This window comes from Ascaphus truei, chromosome 6 (genome assembly GCF_040206685.1).
Source record: "Ascaphus truei isolate aAscTru1 chromosome 6, aAscTru1.hap1, whole genome shotgun sequence".
Classification (NCBI taxonomy): domain Eukaryota; kingdom Metazoa; phylum Chordata; class Amphibia; order Anura; family Ascaphidae; genus Ascaphus; species Ascaphus truei.
Genome location: NC_134488.1, coordinates 29,590,220 through 29,608,476, shown reverse-complemented (window position 1 = coordinate 29,608,476; position 18,257 = coordinate 29,590,220). Strand labels below are relative to the sequence as shown.

Below are 18,257 nucleotides of genomic sequence, written 5' to 3'. Positions count from 1 at the left end.
CATTTTGATACATGCCCCCAGCTAGTTGGCACATGCGCATTAGAACTCTGGGATCTCATTTCTGTAGCCCCTCATCTGCATCAGGAATGCCAGCTAGTCTACCAAACAGAATTCCTGGCATGCGCTGAGCGGAGAGGAGTGGGTGTTTCCCTGTGACTGTCAGAGGCGTGCTCTCATCGTTGGAACCGCCCGGAGGGGCGTACATCCTGTGATTGAGCACGGCTGGTATGAGCAGGGAATCCCTAGCACTCTGGCGCCGCGCGCATGCGCGGAGATCATGCATTTCATTGGTTAGAGACGTCCAGTGACGTCACCATTTGGCGCGAAATCAGGCAAATCAGCTGTATTTAAATTGTCAGTTTTAGTACACACAGCACTTCTTGATAAAGTTCTTTTGAACGAAACGCGTAGAAGGTTTGCTGCTGTCCCACAACCCCATGAATTATCAATGGTGTAATGGTTAGCACTCTGGACTCTGAATCCAGTGATCCGAATTCAAATCTCGGTGGAACCTTATTGTTATTATTGCCTTTAATTATGTTATTGCAACAAAGATGCCTTCATAAACAATGCAATTTTCTTTCAAATATATAATTTGTTTATTTTCTTTTACATTTTAGAATTCAATGTGTCAATTTACCCGCATAATATACCGGGTTTAATGCAGTGGTGTTCAACTTTGTTTTGGTTAAGGAATCCTATAATTATATTTTGAAATTCTGGGGAAACCCAACCCTCTCAAAAAACGCGTCTGATATCAACGCATTGTAAAGAACCCCAACGCTCTTTAATACTGCATCTGTGATAAGTTGCATTATAAATTCTTCTGGATTTGATACAATGACCTGAAAATTGCAGGAAACCCTTTAGGTTTAGGGAATCCTGGGGAACTCCTGTTGGAAAACACTGGGTGTCACAGGAGACCAGAACTTTTAACACCGAAACCTTCTGAATGGAACTCTCTTTATGTAGGTCCTACCGGGCTGCATCAGTCTGTAAGAGACGTGCAGTGAGAGTGGACAGAATCAGTCAATTTCTCTGCGCACCTATAACAGGCGATCACGCAGCTTTTATTGTATTTTAATAACATTATTAAAGCAGGGCGCAGAGTGGATTAATATAGCTGTATAGTTTCAATGTTCAAGCTTTTCCCCCCAATTATTGGAGTATTAATACGAAACCATACATCAGTGATTCCAAACCATTTTTGTTTGGAGGAAGCCTTGAAGAATTTCGAATAATCTCGGGGAACTCCTATCTGGCTGACACATACAGTAGCGACATTGTTTATTGCAGTAAAAACCGCCGGCTGCATGCGGCTGGGAAGCGGGTAGCCGCGGCGCGTGGCGGCACACTGTGACGTCACAGTAACATGCGCGCCCGGCTTCCCCGTCTTCCCCGGCTTCCCCGGCTTCCCCGACACCCCTGGAGATAAAATGAAGGTAAGCGGGGGTGCGGGGAAGCAGAGGGGCAGTGTTGTACTGTTTATTGCTGAAGTTTTAAACTTAAATTGCGCGCGAAGCGGAGGGGGGGTGCGTGGGGGAAACGCGGCGGCGCGCGGTTGTTACTGGCGGCAGCTGGGGTAGATTTCGGCGTGCCGCCGTGATTTAGTGCAATAAACAATGTCGGTGCTGTATTAGGCTGCGTTTATAGTGCTGGCAACGTCGTGTCAAACATATGTATTGACGGCGTTGCATGCACTTATAGTTGGAAAGACAAGACAGCGCGGCGGCATGGTCGCAATCGCCGGACATCACTTCAATTTGATTTTTATAGCAACGTCAGCGTCGCCGGCACTATAAGCGCGGCCATAAGCGCGGCCTTAGGTTAAATTCACCCCTCACGAGCCACCTCTATTTCCCACCCTCTACCCACTCTCCTCCCCCTCCCACCTCGCATGTATTTATCTCCCCTGCGTCTCACTCTTACTCCCTCTTTTCCTCACTCACTCCCTCCCTCTCCTCCTCTCCACTCGCTCCTGCCTTCGGTCAATTAACCCACTATCACTCAATCCCCCCCACAAAAAACATACCAAAAAACCCCACCCCTCTAAATACATGTAATCCCACCCTGCAATACATAATAAAAATACCCCGCCCCCTCCAATACATTTTTAAAACACCCCCACCGCCGCAATACATTTAAAAAAAAGACACCCAATACATTTTTAAAAGACCCCCAATACATATATATATATATATATATATTTTTTAAATCGGGCCGCACGGGTAAAATCATCATCATCAAATCTCCACCAGCACCCCTCATATCAACCACCCCTGCATCTCCCTCACATCACACCCCCCCTGCATGTCCCTCACATCACCCCCCCTGCATGTCCCTCACATCACCCTCCCCCCGCATGTCCCTCACATCACCGCCCCGCATGTCCCTCACATCACCCCCCCTCCATGTCCCTCACATCACCCCCCCTCCATGTCCCTCACATCAACCCCCCTGCATGTCCCTCACATCACCCCCCTGCATGTCCCATTTCCCTCACATCACCCCCCCTGCATGTCCCATTTCCCTCACATCACCCCCCCTGCATGTCCCATCTCCCTCATATCAGCCCCCCCTGCATGTCCCATCTCCCTCACATCACCCCCCTTCATGTCCCATCTCCCTCATATCACCCCCCCTGCATGTCCCATCTCCCTCACATCACCCCCCTGCATGTCCTTCCCTTACTCCATCTCTGATCCTCCACTATAGTGTGTGCGGCCGTGCGAGCGCGCGTGCCTGTTCGAAGGTGTGTACACGTGCCGCATGCTTTTTGTAAGTATACTTATATACAGTGTTCGACAAATCACCCAAAAATCTACTCGCCCAACCAAAAAATCTACTCGCCACCTAGTCCCGCCCCCAACCCCGCCCCTAGTCCCGCCCCCAACCCCGCTTTAAAATAAAATATATAAATAAAATACATTTAATAAATTCCTAATCAGAACAACATTTGTTTTTGACATAAATGAATTTATTGTATTACATTATACTACAATTAGTCTTTGTTACGTGTGTGTGTGTGTGTGTGTGTGTGTAAATGTCGGATCTAGAAATAAAAGCCTGGTGTGAATGTCTAGTTTCCTGAACCCCTTAACCTGTGTCTGGTCGTCCCCGCTTCACAATATCTAAAGCAGCAATCCCGCCTGGGATCTTACCTGATCCGCAGTCCCTCAATGTCCAGGTACCCTCATTCCCGCAATGTTATACATTGGAGGGGAGGTGTTCCCTACCTTTCTTCTGGGTTAGGGGGGGTGTTGCAGGGTACATGCAACTACACACATGGGTTTCTAGAGAAGGCTGTTTTATCTTGAAAAATATACAGCACACAAAACAAAATAGCTCTTTTTCAGCAATAAACGAAAATGGCTTTTCCTTCAGCAAACCGAACAAAACAGTTTCTCTTTAGCAGACAGTTTATATATATGCAGCTACCTTTTTCTATGCAGGGGACAGACAGTTCACAGTTTCACTACTTTGCTACTCAGACCTTGTTTTCAGGAATCACTTTAGCAGCTTACTCCTCTCTCATCAACAGCAAGCTCCATGTGTCTACAACCTGGGTTTTAACACACCTTGATTAGGCAGCTGGGATCCAACTAATTGTCCTGAGGTTCCCAGCTGAAGTTTAACCTAGTCAGTGCTGCACTGCAGACTAGACATAGGTTTTCCAGGCATATAACTGTTGGCTTTTATTTACCCTGTCACATTCCTTCCCTGTTAGTGTGTGGCTGGGGCTACGCACGGCTGAAGCCCGACCATCCACCCCTTCTCTAGAAAAGAAGTCAGCATTTGCGTTCTCTTTTCCCGGCCTATGCTGAATCTCAAATGAGAAGGGTTGGAGGGCCATATACCACCTAGTCAATCTAGCATTGGAATCCTTCATGCTATTTAACCATTTCAGTGGAGCATGATCCGTCACCAAAGTAAAATGGACTCCTGCCAGGTAATGCCTCAAAGCCTCGATTGCCCACTTTACTGCGAGGCACTCTTTCTCAATCACTGAGTAATTTTTTTCCCTTAGGAACAATTTCCTACTCAGGAAAAGAATAGGATGTTCAACTCCCTCAAACTGTTGTGACAACACTGCCCCTAGCCCTATCTCTGATGCATCTGTTTGCACTATAAAAGGGCTGTTGAAGTCTGGGCTTCTAAGGATGGGACCCTCTGATAGACACCTTTTTATGTCCTCAAAGGCTCTCTGACAATCCCTTGACCACACCACTTGTGTAGGGGCACACTTTTTTGTGAGGTCCGTTAAAGGGGCTGCCACTTCCGAATAGTTGAGGATGAACCGCCGGTACTACCCTTCTAAACCCAGCAGAGAGCGTACCTGCATTTTTGTTTGGGGGGTCGAAACGTCTTTCAGGGCAGCTACCTTGTCGGCTAGTGGCCTTACTTTTCCACCTCCCACTGCATACCCTAAATATTTGGTTTCTGCTTTACCCAAGGCACATTTCTTATGGTTGGCTGTGAGCCCTGCCTCTCTCAGAGATTTGAGGACCGCTTTCAGCCTATTTAGATGGGCCCGCCAGTGTTTACTATAAATGACAATGTCATCTAGGTATTCTGCGGCATAAGTCCTATGGGGCCTCAGTACCTTATCCATGAGTCTCTGAAATGTGGCTGGGGCTCCATGCAGTCCAAATGGCATTGTCACAAACTGGTATAAACCCATGGGAGTGGCAAAGGCTGTTTTGCATTTGGACTTTTCCTCTAAGGGTATTTGCCAGTATCCTTTTGTCAAGTCCAACGTGGATAAATATTCCGCTTTACCAAGGGCGTCAATTAATTCGTCCACCCTTGGCATCGGATATGTGTCAAACTTGGATACCGCATTGACCTTTCGGAGGTCCACACAAAATCTTACCTTCCCATCGGGTTTAGGGACCATAACTAGTGGACTACACCACTCACTGCATGATTCCTCAATCACTCCTAAGTGTAACATTTTTTGTACCTCCTTCTCTACCAGAGCCCTACGACTTTCAGGCAACCTATAAGGACAAGAACATACTTTTACCCCAGGTGCTGTCTTGATTGCATGGGAAATTAAGTTAGTTTGTCCTGGTAAGTCAGAAAAAACATCCTGGAATTGTATAATTATTGCTAACAAGTCCCCTTTTTGTTCAGAAGACAACTGTTTACCCATTGGGATTTTATCGTCACTCACGATGTTCTCCCGTGGAGGCTGAGGACCCAAGTCCGTTTCCTCCTCCACCGGGTGGATGAATAGAGACCGCTGCATCTTCCAGGGTTTCAGCAAGTTCACATGGTAAATTTGTTTACCCTTCCTGGACCCTGGTTGAGCGATCTCGTAATACACATCACACGTACGGCGGAGTACTTCGAATGGGCCCTGCCATTTGGCCAGGAGTTTACTCTCGCAACTGGGTAACAATAACATCACCTGGTCTCCTGGGTGAAACACTCTCATGCGAGCATTCTGATTGTAATGTCTCTCCTGACTGTCCTGGGCTGATCTAAGATTCTCCCTGGCAAAATGGCCGACCACATCTAGGCGCTTCCTAAGGTCTAGTACATATTGCAGGGTATTCTTAGAAGGGGACTGCTGTTCCACACAGGACTCCTTTAGGAGGTCTAGGATACCCCAGGGTTGGTGGCCATAGAGCAATTCAAATGGAGAAAATTCAGTGGAGGCCTGGGGAACTTCCCGCACTGTAACCAGCAGAAAAGGGAGAAGTACATCCCAGGCTCTCTTTTCGGAGTCTACAAATTTCCTCAGCATCCCTTTTAGAGTTCGGTTAAATCTTTCCACCAATCCGTCAGTCTGTGGATGGTAGACCGATGTCCGAACAGACTTGACCTCTAGTAACTTTAAGACATCCTGCATCAGTTTAGCTATGAAATTTGTATCTTGGTCTGTCAACATAACCTGGGGAAGTCCAACCCGTGAGAACAGTTCCAACAACTTGTTGGCTACTTGCTTCGCCGTTGCTGTTCTCAGGGGGAACGCCTCAGGATACCTTGTTGCATAGTTCACTATTACAAGGATAAACCTGTGTCCTTTCGCAGAAGGTTCTAGAGGTCCTACCAAGTCTACCCCAATCCTCTCAAAGGGAACTGACACCAAGGGTAGAGGAACCAAAGGGGCTGGTTTTTGTCCTTTTTAACTAGTTAGCTGGCACTCCGGACATGCTGCACATAGCTTAGCAATATCACTATGCATCCCTGGCCAATAGAATCGGGATGAAATACGGTCCAATGTTTTATCCCTGGCCAGGTGACCACCCCAAGGGACAGTATGGGTTAGAGTGAACACAGATTTAACAAACGCCTTGGGAACCAATATCTGTCTGGTGACCTCCCCTGTTTGTGTCTGCCTATTCACCCTATATAGGATATCCTTTGATAGCTCAAAATGGGGGAATACTATCACCCCCTGTGCATCTAAAATCTGTTCATCAATTTTCACCACCTTGTCATACTGTCTCGCAAGGACTGGGTCTTCCCTTTGCTTCTGGCGAAAGTCAGGGAGGTACAGGTCTGGTAAATCTCCAGGGCCCATATCCCCCTCCCTTTGGCCATCCCCAGCCATCACTTGTGACCTCTGACTACTAGAATGGTCACCTTGAGACCCAGATTTCTGCAACCAGTCCTGTTTGTCCAAGCGTCTTTGCTTCCGAGTCTTTTTAACCTGGTGTCTAATGGAAAAAAAGGTCTGCCGAAAAGGGGAACAGTTTGCCAGGGTTCTCCTGAGCCCCAGAAGGAGGTTCTTCGTAAAAGACTGGGGCCATTAGGTCCGCAAAGAAAGGCCAGTCCCGACCGAGCACAACGGGGGCAGGTAACCAAGGAGCGACTCCTACTTCGAGGTAAGCCTCCGGACCTTTCACCTGTAGCCGGATTTTGGCTGTCGGATAAGGTTTTACATCGCTGTGTATACTGTGACATAGTCCAAAGATGTTAGGCAGCTTTCTGCCCCATTTTTGGTCAGAAAGTGCAGGAATAGTTAAAAATGATCCGTTCTACAGCTTCCCATTAACTCAGGCAGCTGGATGGAAAATCCAGACCACAGATTACAATGGCTCTAGTTCTCCCTCACCTGCTCTTCTAATCACATGCACAGGTATTTAGAACAGAGAGGTTTTGCATTTCACTCTCTCTCCTTAGATCCTGGAGGCTGGGGGTATCGCTGCTCCCCTGTTTCCAGTTTCGGGGTGGACGGCCCCTCCAAGTATCACGGTACCAGAGGATTTGCATGGACACTTGGGACCGAGTTCCCACCACGAACAGATAAGACAAAAACAAATGTTTACTGCTGTTGCTGAAAGACTGTGCTGTATCTAAGTGACCCTAAATGAGAGGGCATTGTTTTAAGCTGGGGAACCAGTTTAGTTGGCCAGCAGCTGTTAGAGAGACTGATTCTAATGTGTAGTTAGATCCCTGAAAGGGATAGGATTTTGTTTATAATTTGGTTTCTTTTTACTTGAAATAACAGTGTGGGAAATACTATAACACTGAAATGAGAACTGCTGAATGAAAGTATCTGAGTACCTCTAATCTACACTTGTTAAAGCTGCAGTACCTTACTTGGATGAAAATAAAGCAGGCAGAAGCCTGAGTTAAGCAACGTAATACTTTGCATGTTCCTGTTTGTTGTATAAGTAACCCTAGAAGACTGTGTCGGGAAGAACCCAGACAGACGTCAGCGCTACAAAAGAGGGGCGTTTGTCACATATGGTGGGGAATGCGGGTCGACACTAAAAAGTCTGTGGGTTTGCAAATAAATGCGGGGGTTTAAAATGGCCGCCCAGCCGAAGATAAAGTACAGATGCTATGAGTAAAGTCTGTCCCACTGTGTATATCAGTTGTGCTTCTAGCATACACAGAGAATGTGCGAAGTGTGGATGCAATAGCACCCTGAACCCAAACAGAAAACCAAAATGTTTTGCTGAAGAAAAATTGCATCTAGCAAGTGCTGTTTGTAAAGCTAATGCCTTTTGCTAAAGTGAGTGCAAGCAAGATGTGGAAGCTGATACCAGTGAGTGTGTGCCCAGTACCACTGATATCTCTGGAGCTAATAAAGCAAAAAGAAAGAAGAAGAAAAAGAAAACTGTTCCTCAAGTCACAGGGGAAGTGACCGAGCCACTTGAACCTGCGCTGTCAGGACATGCGTCAGAAAGGCGCCGAGATGTGCTGCAGACCGGAGGGACCGGCAGAATTGTCACGGGAACAGTGGCAAAGGAAAAGGAGGAGCAAAGGGAAGCTGAATCCTTGAACCAGGATAAAGAGGCTTTGGTCTCTGCACTCCAAGCTGCCCGCCATGATTATGAAGTCCTGTGGCAGGATTTGGGGAAGGAGCGAGAATGTTGGAAGATGGAGCAAAAATCTAACAATAAGGTGCGAGAAGCGAACGCCGAGTTACAGAGGTGTATACTTCCAGCTTTACAAGAGCACGAGGCTTTGAAGAAAACAGAGTCTCTCTTACGGAGCGAGCTGGAAGAGGTGACGACAAGTCTGGAAAAGGCCAACACCGTAATTACTATCCTAAAACAGAAATACGGGAAAGCTCTACAAGAGGTTCACGCACTCAGCACAGAGGTGCAAAACTCACGCCTGGAGGGCCACGGTCTGAACACAGAGCTGGGAATGTTAAAGTAAACCCATGAGATTGCCCTAAGTGAGTTAGAGACTGTAAAGCAAGAAAATGAGAGTCTGAAATTGGAAAATTCAGATTTGACTGTCCAAGCAGAAAAAGTAAAGAAACAGTTGACTCAGGAAAAATTAGAAGTGCAGGAAGCACTACAGAATGCATTGATGCATACTCAGAGCCAGCACCAGGAATAAATGTACGCTCTGAGAACAGAATTGCGACATGTATGCACAAAACAGAATTCTCTCGTGGAGGAACTAAACATTTTGAAAAAGGAGAAAAGCATTAGAATAATTCAGAAGCACTGCAAAGCTCTTATCCAAGGAAGAAGGGAAAGAGAAAATTATTGGCGTAAACGCGCCGCAACTATCATCCTACAGGCTGCCTACAGAGGGATGAAAATTCATCAGTTTAATCGCCGGAATAAAGCAGCCTGTGTTCTTCAATCATTCTACCGTGCCCGCATGGTACGAAACAGGTTCCTCATTATGAAAGGAGCAACTATAAAAATCCAGTCTCTGACTAGGATGACACAGAACAGGATTCGCTATCAAACCCTGAGAAAGGCGTCACTGGTTATCCAGCGGTACTTTCGCCTGAATAAATGTAGGCCTCAGGAAAGAGAGGCCCAAGACTACATGCCTGCCGGCTGCAAAGGTAAAATGCCACAGGGTACAGCTGGAGTTAGTGAGAGCCCCATCAAGGTAATCAGTGCTTCATCTTCTAAGTACCATATAATTGCCCCAGAGGGGAAATCCCAAATCTCTGAGAGTGATGGTCGTGAGAAAATACATGGCAGTAAGAAGTACCATAAAGGTTCAAAGGTTGCAAAGCAAAAGCGACGAAGGTCAACGCTGGCCTTGAATTTTTCCGGATCTCGCCACCCTGGGCCACAATATAAAGACAAAGACTATCCGGCCCCAGAGTTCCGTCAGAAGCTAAAGAAACAGTCCAGTCATTTGCAGGTTGCAGCGGCCTATGAAATAAAGTCAGGGAATGTAATGGACTGGAAGTCAAAGAAAAAAAAAAATGTGTTTGGGGAATTGACTGATATTTTTTTGTTATTACACGTGTGGACTATGTCACGGACACTTAACTATGCAAATAAGCTATTGTAGTTAAGGTATATTAGGCCTCTAGAATAAGCATTTTGTCAATATTACAATGTTATATTGGTTCTCTGTGTTGAAAATGTAGCTAAACTACAAATTAATATACAGGGTTGATGGCCCTTAAGATTACAAGGCTGTAGTATATATATAAAAAAAAAAAAGTGGTAGCTTACAATAAAAAATAAAAAAATGCTCTTTTCAGTTGGTAAATATATAATGAGGTTCATATTCTAGAGAAGAAAAACTCAGGGAGGTAATAGAAATTGTCTGGTTTTGTGAATATATTTAACATATCCTGGGTTGTAAGAATGTGTGCTAGACACTTATTTTTCAAAATAGTTCCCTAATAGAGAGCAACAAAATATGTTTGCCAAGTATAGTCTCTTATGACGAAACCTATTGTCCATAATTGCCGTGGAAAAAGTTCATATTCGTGTCATGTGAATACTTAATGTTGTACTGAGGAGTTAGCTCAAGTATTTCAGGTAGGACGCTCACCCCAGTGAGGTCCATGGCCACTCACCCCAGTAGGTGTGAGCTGGGGAGGGGATATGTGACATAGTCCAAAGATGTTAGGCAGCTTCATTTTAGGTCAGAAAGTGCAGGAATAGTTAAAAATGATCCGTTCCACAGCTTCCCATTAACTCAGGCAGCTGGATGGAAAATCCAGACCACAGATTACAATGGCTCTAGTTCTCCCTCACCTGCTCTTCTAATCACATGCACAGGTATTTAGAACAGAGAGGTTTTGCATTTCACTCTCTCTCCTTAGAGCCTGGAGGCTGGGAGTATCGCTGCTCCCCTGTTTCCAGTTTCGGGGTGGACGGCCCCTCCAAGTATCACAGTACCAGAGGATTTGCCTGGACACTTGGGACCGAGTTCCCACCACGAACAGATAAGACAAAAACAAATGTTTACTGCTGTTGCTGAAAGACTGTGCTGTATCTAAGTGACCCTAAAGGAGAGGGCATTGTTTTAAGCTGGGGAACCAACTAATGGCCAGCAGCTGTTAGAGAGACTGATTCTGATGTGTAGTTAGATCCCTGAAAGGGATAGGATTTTGTTTATAATTTGGTTTCTTTTTACTTGAAATAACAGTGTGGGAAATACTATAACACTGAAATGAGAACTGCTGAATGAAAGTATCTGAGTAACTCTAATCTACACTTGTTAAAGCTGCAGTACCTTACTTGGATGAAAATAAAGCAGGCAGAAGCCTGAGTTAAGCAACGTAATACTTTGCATGTTCCTGTTTGTTGTATAATTAACCCTAGAAGACTGTGTCGGGAAGAACCCAGACAGACGTCAGCGCTACAAAAGAGGGGGCGTTTGTCACAATACATTCTATGCTCCATGGGGAGTCAAAAGAACACACATTGGACGGTAACAGTTCCTGGAGGACCAGAGTTTTCCCAGAGCCCGAATCTACAAGGGCCTGGACGGTTTTTCCCCAATCAGGACTGGAAGTAGCCAGGGCTTGTAATTTTCTCCAGAAAAAGCCGATGTGACGGTTCTGCTGAATGAACAATCCATCAGTGGACAGTCCACATACCGGTGGCCTTGTTCTCCGCATGCAGAACATGGAGAGGGTTCCCTCGCAGGAGGGGGCTGTGGATAGCGCTCTGCTGGATCGGTTACTGGGACCAGGTATCTGGTGGGTCCTGTGGGCGACGTCCTCGGAAGTTCCTCTCACTTTGCGACGAGCCGACATCCGGAAGGAGATGAGGGTCTCTGCGGGGACCAGCATTTGGACTCCGTCCTTGCTGGAACGACTGCTCCTTCCTTTGGACTTGGCGGTTCCGTGACGGGCCGTAGGTTCCCCATTGATCCGACCTCCATCTTTGGGCATCCGCAAGTGCCGATGGAGTCGGGTCCAGGACACTCTCCTGCTGCTCAGCCCCAAGGAAGTTCTCCACGAGTCGGACCGCCAAAGCTAGGGTTTCAGCAGCGTGGCGTTTTACCCACGAGCGTGCGGGAGGGGGTATTACTTGTAGAAATTGTTCCAAAACCACCTGCTCAAGAATTGCCTCCTTAGTGCACTCCTCGGGTTGTATCCAGTGCATACACAAGTCCAATAATCGCTGAGCGAGGACCCGGGGTCTCATCTTAGCGGTGTACTTCATGTTCCGGAACTGCTGCCGGTAGGTCTCTGGGGTCAGACCTAAGAGATCCAGTATGGCGGATTTTACTTGTCGGTAGTCCATTGCCTGATCTGCAGGGAGGCCCTGATATGAGGCCTGGGCTTCACCTATAAGGAGCGGGGCCAAAGCAGTTGCCCAGCGATCTGCAGCCCAGCCCTGAGCTTCAGCGACTCTTTCAAATGTTAGTAAAAAAGCCTCTGGATCCTCATTCGGAGCCATTTTCCTCAGGAGTATCGGGGGTCTGCTGGCCAGTTCTGCACCGGCAGACCCTTGGATTTGGGTCAGCAGCTTGGCAATCCGCTCATCCTGTGCTGTCTGTTGTCTTTCATCTCTCTCCGCTTGCAGCCGGGCCTGCTCGCACAGAAACGCTTTCAACATTTCTTCCATTCTTGTGTGTGTGTGTGTGTGTGGCCCTTTAACTGCAGGAGCCTTTTGAAAAAAAAAATAATCAAATCTCACTTCTTGACAACCATACTGTATGTTGCAGGGTACATGCAACTACACACGTGGGTTTCTTGACAAGGCTGCTTTATTTTGCCTTGAAAAATATACAGCACACAAAACAAAAATAGCTCTTTTTCAGCAACAAACGAAAATGGCTTTTCCTTCAGCAAACCGAACAAAACAGTTTCTCTTTAGCAGACAGTTTATATATATATATGCAGCTACCCTTTTTCTATGCAGGGGACAGACAGTTCACAGTTTCACTACTTTGCTACTCAGACCTTGTTTTCAGGAATCACTTTAGCAGCTTACTCCTCTCTCATCAACAGCAAGCTCCATGTGTCTACAACCTGGGTTTTAACACACCTTGATTAGGCAGCTGGGATCCAACTAATTGTCCTGAGGTTCGCAGCTGAAGTTTAACCTAGTCAGTGCTGCACTGCAGACTAGACATAGGTTTTCCAGGCATATAACTGTTGGTTTTTATTTACCCTGTCACAGGGGGGTTCCGATGTCTTCCGTGTGAAGCTTGAGTCAGAGCTGGAATAAAGCAGTGTAGGTTATTTCGGTGTAGTATAGGGCAGTTAAGATATATAGGGTAAATAAGAGATCCAGAGTGTGAGAGAGCGAGACAGAGATAGAGAGAGACAGAGAGAGAGAGAAAGAGACACAGAGAAAGAGACAGAGAGAGACACAGAAAGAGAGACGCAGAAAGAGAGACGCAGAAAGAGAGAGAGAGACGCAGAGAGAGAGACACACACAGAGAGAGAGACACACAGAGAGAGAGAGAGAGACAGAGAGAGAGAGAGAGAGACACAGAGAGAGAAAGACACACAGAGAACGAGAGACACACAGAACGAGAGAGACACAGAGGGATAGAGAGAACATAAACACAGAGAGAATGAGAGACAAAGACAGAGAGAGTGCGGCAGAGAGAGGGTGACAGAGAAAGGGCGACAGAGAAAGGGCGAGGGCGACAGGGAAAGGGCGAGGGCGACAGGGAAAGGGTGACAGGGAGAGGGTGACACAGGGAGAGGGTGACACAGGGAGATGGCGACACAGGGAGAGGGTGAGGGCGACAGGGAGAGGGTGAGGGTGACAGGGAGAGGGTGAGGGCGACAGGGAAAGGGTGAGGGTGACACAGGGAGAGGGTGACACAGGGAGAGGGTGACACAGGGAGAGGGTGACACGGAGAGGGTGACACAGGGAGAGGGTGACACAGGGAGAGGGTGACACAGGGAGACACACACTCACAGACACACACACACACTCACAGACACATACACTCTCTGACTCAAACACACACGCACACACACACACAAACACTCACATACACTCAGACAGAAACACACACACAAACACACACAAACACTCACTCACACAAACACTAACTCACAGACACATACACTCACAGACACATACACTCACAGACTCAAACACACACAAACACTCACATACACTCAGACTCAAACACACACACACACACACACACACACACACACACACACACACACACACACACACACACACACACACACACACACACACACACACACACACACACACACACACACACACACACACACACACACTCACAGACACACACACTCACAGACACACACACTCACAGACACACACTCACAGACACACACTCACAGACACATACACTCACAGACACATACACTCACAGACACATACACTCACAGACACATACACTCACAGACACATACACACTTACAGACACTCACACTCACTCACAGGCACACACACACAGACACACCCACACTCACAGACACACACAGACACACACCCACACTCACAGACACACACCCACACTCACAGACACACACCCACACGCACAGACACACACCCACACTCACAGACACACCCACACTCACAGACACACAAATACACCCACAAACACACCCCCACACTCACAGACACCCACACTCACAGACACTCAGACACACACACCCACAGACACACACACCCAGAGACACCCACACCCACAGACACACACCCTCACAGACACACTCACCCACTCACAGACACCCAACTCTCACAGACACCCACTCTCACAGACACCCACACACAGACACCCACACTCACAGACACCCACACTCACAGACACCCACTCACAGACACACAAATACAAACACACACACACACCCACACACACTCACAGACACACTCACTGGGTGGGTGACTGGGTTGGTATTTATTGGAAGGGAGGGGGCCTACCTGTTCCTCCAGGGCCTGCTTGTCCTCCACATGCTGCTCCACACGTGGTCGAGTGGCCAGCGGGAGGATCGGAAGGCCAGCGGGAGGATCGGGGGCCAGCGTGGGTGGGGGCAGGGGGCAAGCGGGAGGATCGGGGACCAGCGGGGGGACAGCCGGACAGGCGCACGGTGCAGCCAAGAGGGGGGTCAGGCAGCCATTTTGGGGAGGTCAGGCAGCCATTTTGGGGAGGTCAGGCAGCCAGACAGGAGGTCGGCATTAGTTGCGGGGGGGGGGGGGGGATCGGAGGCCAGCAGGGAACAGCCGCACGGCCACACCAACCTCCCCGATGGGAAACGTGGCCGGGAACCTTGCCAAAACCCCCTTACCCCCCCCAGTGCATGCGCACACGCACCCCCCTCCCTCTACCTCCTGCCAGGCTGCTTCCCTTCTTCCCCGCTCCTATTACCCTGCCCGCGCAGGTGCCAAAGGAGCGTGGGACAGAGGGGAAGCACCTACCTTGTCTTCCAGCCCTGGGCAGCAGCTGCGGGGCCCCCCCTCCCTACATCTGGGGACCCCCCCCCTCCCAGCCTACATCCGGGGACCCCCCCCTCCCAGCCTACATCCGGGGACCCCCCCTCCCAGCCTACATCCGGGGACCCCCCCTCCCAGCCTACATCCGGGGACCCCCCCCTCCCAGCCTACATCCCGCCCCGGGCAGCAAGCTGGCATCGGGTGCAGGGGGAGGGGCTGACCCAGAGCTGCCAGCCGGCCCTCTTCCTCGCGTCAGGCCAATCAGGGAGGGAGATTACTTATTTATTTATTAAAAAAAAAAAAATTGGCGCGAGCAGGGGAATTCATAGAGCCGCAGCAGCGGCCTAAATCCACTCGCCAGCGGCCTAAATCCACACGCCACGGGCGTGTGGTTATCATTAATTGTCGAACACTGCTTATATATACACACAAACACACACATTCAGTGCCGGTAGCGGCGCGAAAAGATTATTTTCCCGTCTTTGCCGCTGTCGGCTCCCCTCTCCCTGCCGTGCGCGCGCGGCCCTTGTATAGAAGGGCTGACTAACCTCACCCCTACCACATGCAGTACCTATCACCTGAGATCAGACTCCAAAAGACTATTCATGGTCCCAAGACTCAACAAAGTATCCGGACGTTCCTCCTTCTCCTTCCGTGCACCCCAAAACTGGAACAACCTACCAGAGACTCTCATATCCACCACCAGCTTAAGTTCTTTCAAATCTAAGGCTGTCTCACACTTTAATCTGGTCTGTAACTGTTTCATACGCTCATAATATATATTTTCTTTAACTGTGCATGCAATGTCTTGTATATAAATGTATACCTTGTTCATTTATGTAACTGTATTTGTAACCATGTATTATTTGTTTTACTCTGTGCCCAGGACATACTTGAAAACGAGAGGTAACTCTCAATGTATTACTTCCTGGTAAAATATTTTATAAATAAATAAATAAATAACCTCAGCCCTTTATAAGTGCCGTGCCCACGCACGGCGTAGCGCGCCCCGCCACTATAGAACGGCCCTTAGACTCCCTTTTGCATCTGATAACAGCAAATCTATTTATGAGTCTCTTCTCTCTCATTATGATCTGCTACAACCCCCCCCACGTGTCTGTGACACTGCCACACCTGTTCCTGAGATCTGATCCAAAATGTAAATGATCAATAAAGTAACATACAATGAATATAATACAACTTCACATATCGCTATGCTTATATTGAATACAACATATACAGTAAATTGATTTTGTAAAAAGAAATAAAACCCAATATTATCCTCACGTAGATCAGGTATAATGGAGTTAAAATGAAGGGTAATGAAAAAAAAAAATAGAGCCTCCCCGTCGGGGAATTGAACCCCGGTCTCCCGCGTGACAGGCGGGGATACTGACCACTATACTAACGAGGACTTGCTATGCAACCCTCAGTAAATTTCTCATTTACACACACATGAGAGTATGGCTCTAAAGGATGGCTGCTAACATTTTGGTTGCATTTTTTTTATTGAAGGGTTTCTGGGTCATGTGGTCCAGCGTCTTTTGCAGAATCAGGACTACAATCCCCACTTGACAGGATGCAGCACCTGTTTGTCTGCTTTGTTGTAATTCACAGCATGTTTATGGGGAGGTTAATTCGATTAGTTATTTGAAACCATGGAAGAAATGCAATAACCAGATACCAATCACAAGGCTGTCTCTTTGGTCTTTGTGGTTTTATGTATTTTAAGTAAATAAGACCCTTATAAAAAGGTAACAATTTTCTAAATCTGTATATTAAGGTAATGCTTAGGCAGGATGTTCCTTGTTTGGATTCACTGCATAGATATATGTTAAGGTATCTAACTGAAGCTTTTTAACGTGACTTTTTAATGTGCAGCAGTCAGCTTCAATTCTGTTTGGTTAATTGGAGAGATGAGTGTTCATTAGAATTCCCAGGGGCAACAGGGCAACAGGGCAACAGGACAACAGGACAACAGGACAACAGGACAACAGGACAACAGGACAACAGGACAACAGGACAACAGGACAACAGGACAACAGGACAACAGTTCTTATATTTCTATATAGTAATGAAAATAATGAAAACATTGAACTCGTACATTATACATCTGGCATTGTGATGCCTAGTCAATAGGTTCCATGGTGTAATGGTTAGCACTCTGGACTCTGAATCCAGCGATCCGAGTTCAAATCTCGGTGGGACCTTTTCTTTTTTTAGTGCTTTATTGATTTTTTTTTTTCTTTCTTAGATGGCAAAATCCAGTGTCTCTAGCGGTCTGGACTAGCCGGCCCATCGTAGAAACAGAAAACGCTGTCTAAACAGGGTAGAGGGTGTGTTTGTTAAATGTTTATGTCTTATTGAAGACTTTCTAGGACATGTAGTCATGCTATACTAACATGAATTCACAAACAATGCCAACTTATAAACCAAACCAATATTGTCCATTTACTTATATAGTTAAGTGGTTAAGCTTTTCTAGGAAATAAAAATTATTGACCCCGACGTGATTTGAACACGCAACCTTCTGATCTGGAGTCAGACGCGCTACCGTTGCGCCACGAGGTCTTTACTAGAGCAATTTGAAAATAGTTTATATGTACCCGGAAAAAGATATGCATGTCTATAATTCTCTATATGGTGTCATCTGACTTAGCTGCTTAACAAAAAGTCATTACTTAAGAGTTCATTCATATGATTGTGATTTGAACAATTTCTAATTTCACTGTTTAATTTGTGTGAGGCTGTGTTATAATTTGAATGAGTGTTTTTCACGTGTGTTACAAAAAAAAGGCAAAAGTAGAGTTTGTTAACAACCAAGCTATTTATTTAAGGAATTTTTAATTCATCATTTTTTGAAGTGACACTTTGCTGGAACAAACAGGGTTTTTGATGGGATAATTTTTGTGTGTTGTACAGTAAGTGTAACGGGTTTCCCCCCCCCCAATCGCAGATTATACTGTGGAGGTGTAGGAACATACAAGGTTACTCAGGTGTGGTGCGTTACCTGTTGGCTCACAGGAGGGCTGAGCTTCCGCCACGGGGAACCTGGGGTATAACCCAACACTATGGGTATTCACTTACACGATGCAGCGCCTCCACCTGCGATGGCTCCCACCAGAGGGGGAGTGGATCCTCGCAGGACAAACACAATGATCACATACACAATGGGGTATAATAACTAAGGAC

The 18,257-nt window shown here is 47.0% G+C and overlaps 3 non-coding genes across 3 annotated transcripts; 1 reads left to right on the top strand and 2 right to left on the bottom strand.

Moving 5' to 3' along the window:
- Nucleotides 1-16,407: 16,407 nt before the first annotated feature.
- Nucleotides 16,408-16,479, bottom strand: TRNAD-GUC (transfer RNA aspartic acid (anticodon GUC)). The gene has a single exon. It is a non-coding gene; the product is annotated as a tRNA-Asp (tRNA).
- A 724-nt stretch (nucleotides 16,480-17,203) lies between these two features.
- Nucleotides 17,204-17,275, top strand: TRNAQ-CUG (transfer RNA glutamine (anticodon CUG)). The gene has a single exon. It is a non-coding gene; the product is annotated as a tRNA-Gln (tRNA).
- Nucleotides 17,276-17,564: 289 nt separating this feature from the next.
- TRNAW-CCA (transfer RNA tryptophan (anticodon CCA)) lies at nucleotides 17,565-17,636 on the bottom strand. The gene has a single exon. It is a non-coding gene; the product is annotated as a tRNA-Trp (tRNA).
- Between the last annotated feature and the right edge of the window lie 621 nt (nucleotides 17,637-18,257).